This window comes from Sycon ciliatum, chromosome 8 (genome assembly GCF_964019385.1).
Source record: "Sycon ciliatum chromosome 8, ocSycCili1.1, whole genome shotgun sequence".
NCBI classification, from domain to species: Eukaryota; Metazoa; Porifera; class Calcarea; order Leucosolenida; family Sycettidae; genus Sycon; species Sycon ciliatum.
The window spans coordinates 1,730,976-1,737,688 of record NC_088650.1 but is presented as its reverse complement, the minus strand read 5'-3'; the positions used below and the strand labels follow the sequence as shown (position 1 = coordinate 1,737,688).

At 42.7% G+C, this 6,713-nt stretch overlaps 1 long non-coding RNA gene across 1 annotated transcript in view; it reads right to left on the bottom strand.

The window, feature by feature from the left end:
- Positions 1 to 637, bottom strand: part of LOC135823380 (uncharacterized) — a 4,187-nt gene extending 3,550 nt beyond the window's left edge. The window contains exon 1 of the long non-coding RNA XR_010554688.1: positions 231 to 637. This is a non-coding gene — a long non-coding RNA (uncharacterized LOC135823380). The remainder of the gene's footprint in view (positions 1 to 230) is intronic.
- Between the last annotated feature and the right edge of the window lie 6,076 nt (positions 638 to 6,713).

The window sequence follows — 6,713 nt, the reverse complement described above, 5'->3', positions numbered from 1 at the left end:
TTCAGTCGCTAACGTGAGCAAATACACCCATTGGCCATTATGTCAACCAGGTCAGTTAGTACCTGGCGGACTTCTACCAAGCATGAGCACACACGCTAGCTCTCAACCGTGTCACTCAGCCTGATGACCTAGCTCTGGAGTAGGCATAGTCACAATGTGCAATATCAGTGATACTATTGCTGTAGGGGATTTCAAATAGACCTATAGCACATGATTGTATTTTTACTTACTGAGAGAGTTGTCCGTTCCTTTAAAGATCTTCTTCAAACGTTGGCTGAGTGGGCTGACTGGAATAAGTAGGTCGTTGAGAGAAGGAGAGCGTTATGCTGAACTTGTTATTCACTGAGAGAGCGTTATGCTGAACTTGTTATTCACTGAGAGAGCGTTGTGCAGAACTTGTTATTCATTGAGAGAGCGTTGTGCTGAACTTGTTACTCTCTGAGAGAGCGTTGTAGCCACTACAGACTGATTAGTAGTTGAGAGAAAGAGTAACAATGACTAGAAAGGATAATGCACGACTAACAAAGGTAGGCCAGAGGGACTGTTCAACAACACTAGAAGACGTTTGAAACAAAAGAGAAAGGCAGGGAGACGAAAACGGACAACTGGACTGTGCCTTGAGAAATGGATGACTGAGCGGTGCTGACCAAATAGCGATGTGATCTGATGTTTGAACGAATCGTGCATCACATGCATGTGGTAAATGGCAGGACATGCTCACTGTCTGGCAGACCACGGACGGCCATCTACTCATACATTACTAGTGATACTGCTTTAGCTTTGTGGCTGTGTGCCTTAGCGCGAACTCAGGCATCTTTTGTTCGCAGCATTGCGTGTGTGCGTGTGTCATTGTGTTGTCACGTGATATGCTACACGTCTGCACGATGTCGTCCCGCTCTGCACAGACCGAGACCATAAAAATGTGTTGTTTACCTAGTCATTGGTGACAAGAATCACATTCACACATGTAGACTACACACATAATGGGGGACCTACCCCATTACCACATAACAACACTACCTGGAACCAATCACGATTCAATGCTACGCTCTTCTCATCAAATATGGACAAAGAGCTGATGACATCATGTCTTAGGGCACAGTCCCATACAGACCAGGGTGGTGTTGGTGTTGTCAATCTGATTGTCGTAAAATTCTATTTTATAACTGGTTGTTGCTAAAAACATGTCACCATAATGACATGGCGGCTCTGAGCAACTTGAAAATGGCAATGCAGACACTGTACTCGTAGTGAGTTGCTTGAGTGTGGTCTTGGGTGTGGTACGTCTTGTGTGTGGTTTGGTGTAGTACTCAGCAACAGACTGTACATTCGGGTGTTCGTGCGTGAGCAGATCTACTGTATGTGTAAGTATGCAATGGTGTGTTGGAACCTTGGACTTGGAGGGCTGTTGCTGTTGTTGTTGCTGTCTTTTCGTCCGGCATGTGAATGTGCGTGAAAATCAACCTGTAGTATGTTTTTTTTGCCAGTAAAAGGGCCCAAAATATCCACCTCCACCAAACGCGCTTTCTGGCCAACCTCACACACCTGTCACACCAGCAACATGAATCCAAGGCTTTTGGTGGAGAGTGCGTTTGGCGGATGTGTAAATACTTTATTGATAAACAAGCCGAAAGCTGCTGCTTGTCCTTTGAGAACGTAAAAAGGTTTGTCCTAGTAAACAAATACAGCATAACGTAAAAAGGTTTGTCCTAGTAAACAAATACAGCATAACGTAAAGAGGTTTGTCCTAGTAAACAAATACAGCATAACGTAAAAAGGTTTGTCCTAGTAAACAAATACAGCATAACGTAAAAAGGTTTGTCCTAGTAAACAAATACAGCATAACGTAAAAAGGTTTGTCCTAGTAAACAAATACGGCATAACGTAAAAAGGTTTGTCCTAGTAAACAAATACAGCATAACGTAAAAAGGTTTGTCCTGGTAAACAAATACAGCATAACGTAAAAAGGTTTGTCCTAGTAAACAAATACAGCATAACGTAAAAAGGTTTGTCCTAGTAAACAAATACAGCATAACGTAAAAAGGTTTGTCCTAGTAAACAAATACAGCATAACGTAAAAAGGTTTGTCCTAGTAAACAAATACAGCATAACGTAAAAAGGTTTGTCCTAGTAAACAAATACAGCATAACGTAAAAAGGTTTGTCCTAGTAAACAAATACAGCATAACGTAAAAAGGTTTGTCCTAGTAAACAAATACAGCATAACGTAAAAAGGTTTGTCCTAGTAAACAAATACAGCATAACGTAAAAAGGTTTGTCCTTGTAAACAAATACAGCATAACGTAAAAAGGTTTGTCCTAGTAAACAAATACAGCATAACGTAAAAAGGTTTGTCCTAGTAAACAAATACAGCATAACGTAAAAAGGTTTGTCCTAGTAAACAAATACAGCATAACGTAAAAAGGTTTGTCCTAGTAAACAAATACAGCATAACGTTAGAAGTTGTACTTAAGACTACAGACTGTACTTTGTACTTGTACAGAGTTTTCCCTTCAATCGTCGTGACGTCATTACACATAACACTACACATAACAACCCAGTGGCATTGAGTTCAGAATGGAAACTTTTACCAATAGAATACACAGTCTTGAGATACAGAGCCAGCTCCTGAAGGGTGGTATGGTCCCAGGTCGGTTACAAGGACACTGATTTGCCAACACCCTATTTCAGCAGCTCTGTGCGGTATCATATCTGGCAGTTCCAGCTACATATTGCGCCTCCAGCCATAGACACAGCTACCACATTTGCAGCGGATCACGTTAGAAAATCATTTCCTTCTTACATGACGTGTAGAAAAAGACATTTTGTCGGAGATTCTCCCACATATCCACTATTAGATAAACAGCAGTGTAAAATACAGACTTCACTGTATGTAAACTATGCTACACATCAACACTGTCTAACTGCATCGCCACACAATCAACCACTATATTGACTAAGAGTGATCACGTGACATTCATGGACATCATCATTGCTATCATTTACAAAGCTACGTAGAACACTGAAACGCAGTGCATGCTATCACGTGACGGAGATTGGCTCAATCATAGTCAATGACTCAGAGCAACTTACGCTCAGTAACATGGCCAAACATTCTATTTGGAAAATGTTTTCTAAATTCCTTCATCGTTAGTTCGTATAAGTAGTTTTGTACTCACTAAGATCTGTGTTGAGATGATGAGCTGACAAAGTAGCAAACATTTCAGTGAGTCTGTACCTCTACGCACAGTATCAAGTGTAGCACATACATGTACATGTAGTATAAGTACAGCTGGACAGCGTTTACCAATATCTAAACTCACTCTACAGAGTTTGGGCAGATTTCAATGTTTGCCAAATTAAAGACTGAAAATGGCCGGAGAAACGTTCTTTACAGGTATGGAGTCATAATTTCACGACATTCCTGTTTGGCCATTGCTGTTGGAAATGAACAGATCTGGGCAGTGTGGTTTGAACACAAACTTCGTAACTACACGTACCTGATTGTAGTATGTAAGTTTCACGATGACAGTGTGAACAAGGTGGACTACCCACTCAGGGCCACTGTATAAAAACAATGCAACACAATATTGTGGAAAGGTCACAACAATAAGAGACAAGATCAAAAGGAAAGCTATCTCTTTGTCTGTCACCAGTTATTCCCATATATAGGATTAGACTTCAAGACGCATTTGCAGCCTCGAAAATGGTCTCGGTGGAAGTAATGGTATTGAAGATGCATTTTGATCTTTCCCACAATGCCTCTCTTCATTTAAAATGAATGAATAGAGGTTACTCACTGGCTAAGACCCCCAGGAAAGGTATCTGTGTTCAATTATTGCTGATGAATTGCAATTACAAGTGGTAGAAATAGACTAGGAGTGGAATAGATGAATATTAGCACCATCCTGGCATTGAAGTAGTGTTGTAAAGTGCTCGCAGATCAATATGAACTAAAGACACTACATGTTTGGGGCATTTGCTAAATCAGTTGTGTTCAAGTATGTACACATATTAATAGTGGAATACTCTTTTGGTACTAGCCTAGGAGGTGCTTACTCTTTACCCATGATACATAGAATGTTTTTGTTAGCTCCATATGGGCTATATCTAGGCATGGTGTTTATTGACAGGGGCAACTGGGAAGAACAAAACCAATTTTTGAAGGGGTCAAATCCTATATAATTATAGGATTTTGAAAATTCTGGACACCTTTGCACGGGAAGGCCTGTTACAGAAAAAGTAAAGCCCTTGTGCTGGTGAAACGTGGCAGGCATCATCTCTGATAAACACGGAATGCAGACTCCAGCAGGTTTTTGAAGAAAGAACTTTACTTTGTGAGGTATGATCTACCTTTTCCCGAAAATTGGAAAAATCCTATATATAGGATTTGACAGACAAAGAGATACAATAATACTTCGAAGTAATAATAATAAAAAAAACGTAGAGTCACCTCCACCATTAAACTGCGAGCACAGTTTAATGGTGGAGGCGACTCAACATTTTCTTCAATGGCCGAGAGCTCTGTCGCAGCCTGTAATAAAAAAAACGTAGCCTGTAAAATGTAAAGAGTCACTGAGTACAGTTATTCAATATCCATGTCCAGTATTTACGAATTTGTAGCCAAGAGACCGTTTTCGAGTAGTGGTGTGTAACTGTGTGAAACATGAAGTGGCTACAGACTACAGTGGAGTCTGCACACCCTTAGCAAGGTGTTGACAGTATTTATAATAAAAATTATCTGAACTTAGAAGTTGCGACTTCGGCGGTAATAGTCATGAAGTTGATTGTTCCCACTGGGAACACACGCTTCTTGCCGAACTTGACCCTTGACTGACTCACGACTGCCATCTAGGCCCCCGTGTAATATGCCGGCATCAAGTTTTTTGAGCATTTTCGGTACAATCCGCGAACCCAGCACTTTGGGCTCGTGATGCAGCATTTTGGGGGAAACGGAGCACTTGGCCGTTGTGTATCAAAATTGAGAGAAGAAAAACTTCCCAAACAAGAACGTCACTTCCGCATTCCGTGGGTTAGCTTCTTGTTGAGTAGTTTATGAATTGTTTACCATGGCAGACTCGAGCAAGTCTCTTATTGAGTATTTTCTGACTCCCTGGTTTTGACGGCGTGTGCTGAGGATGACAAAAAGTGAGCATCTTCCGAGCATTTTCGGCAAGGTTTGGGAGCATTTTCGGCAAGGTTTACGAGAATTTCCCAAAAGCATTTTCGGCAAAGTTTCAGGCATATTACACCGGGGCCTACTGCCATCCGGAGCACACGAGGAGCACTTCGCACCTTCCACTCGGCAAACCTGCAAGAAAGCACCACTCCCTGCTCAATACACAGTGTTTCGGGGAATTCACCCCTCATCAGTTTGTATCCCTGGTGATGGTTTGGCCTGGAGAGCAGTATATAAGTGGTGCCTTTCAGGCACAATTTTCCTCAGCCTACTCAAGCTCAACTGATGAGGGGTAAATAATTCCCCGAAACACTGTGTATTGAGCAGGGAGTGGTGCTTTCTTGCAGGTCTGCCCAGTGGAAGGTGCGAAGTGCTCCTCGTGTGCTCCGGACGGCAGTCGTGAGTCAGTCAAGTGTCAAGTTCGGCAAGAAGCGTGTGTTCCTAGTTGGAACAAACAGCTTCATGACTATTACCGCCGAAGTCGCAACTTCTAAGTTCGTATTGTTGTCCCTCACGCGGACGTGCGACTAGTTGTTGAAGGTGACAACGTTGCGAATAGCTATACTGGCTCTCAACGTCTGTTTAGCACAACTCCATGAGCGACTCTGACTCACGCTGCTACCTGGAGCTTCACGAGGTGTTTGTAGCGCAGGAAACAAAGCGTCTCTGTAAGTTTGTATCCCTGGTGATGGCCCGGGTTTGGCCTGGAGAGCAGTATACAAGTGGTGCTTTTCAGGCACAATCTTCCTCAGCCTACTCAAGCTCAACTGATGAGGGGTGAATTCCCCGAAACACTGTGTATTGAGCAGGGAGTGGTGCTTTCTTGCAGGTTTGCCCAGTGGAAGGTGCGAAGTGCTCCACGTGTGCTCCGGATGGCAGTCGTGAGTCAGTCAAGTGTCAAGTTCGGCAAGAAGCGTGTGTTCCTAGTTGGAACAATCAACTTCAAAATAATCTGCTGCAATTTATAGATTCTCACATGCGAGTAACCTGGGCCTCAGCAACAACCAGCTCAGCAGACGACCCACTGTATGGGAAAACAGTACTCCAGGCTCACTGCAACCATACACCGGTTGCCGGGTAGGGTCTCGATCTTGTGCCCATTTGAACCGTGTGGGGCTATACCCCTGTTCAGACACTCATTATTCTAGGGAGCATCAAAGGAATAATCCCTGATCTCGTGGTTCAAATGTTGGCAAGACTGAGACTCTACCAACCAGTTTATGGTTTCAGTTATGAACACTGTTTCTCATACAGTAGGTTCTCCGCTTTGTTCACGCTGTCATCGTGAAAACATGTTCAACGTATCAGGAAAGGCTCACATACATATAGACCATAATTGTAGTACAGTGGTCCCTGTATAATCCCACACCATTTGTGCTACGGAAATTCTGCTGGGTTGGGGAGGGTGCTGGATTAGAAAATATGATATACTGCTGCAATGTGCATGAAGAGGACATTTTTAGTAACTGAAAATTGTGCTGGTTTATAGAGGGTGCTGGTTTATAGAGGGTGCTGGTTTATAGAGGGTGCTGGTT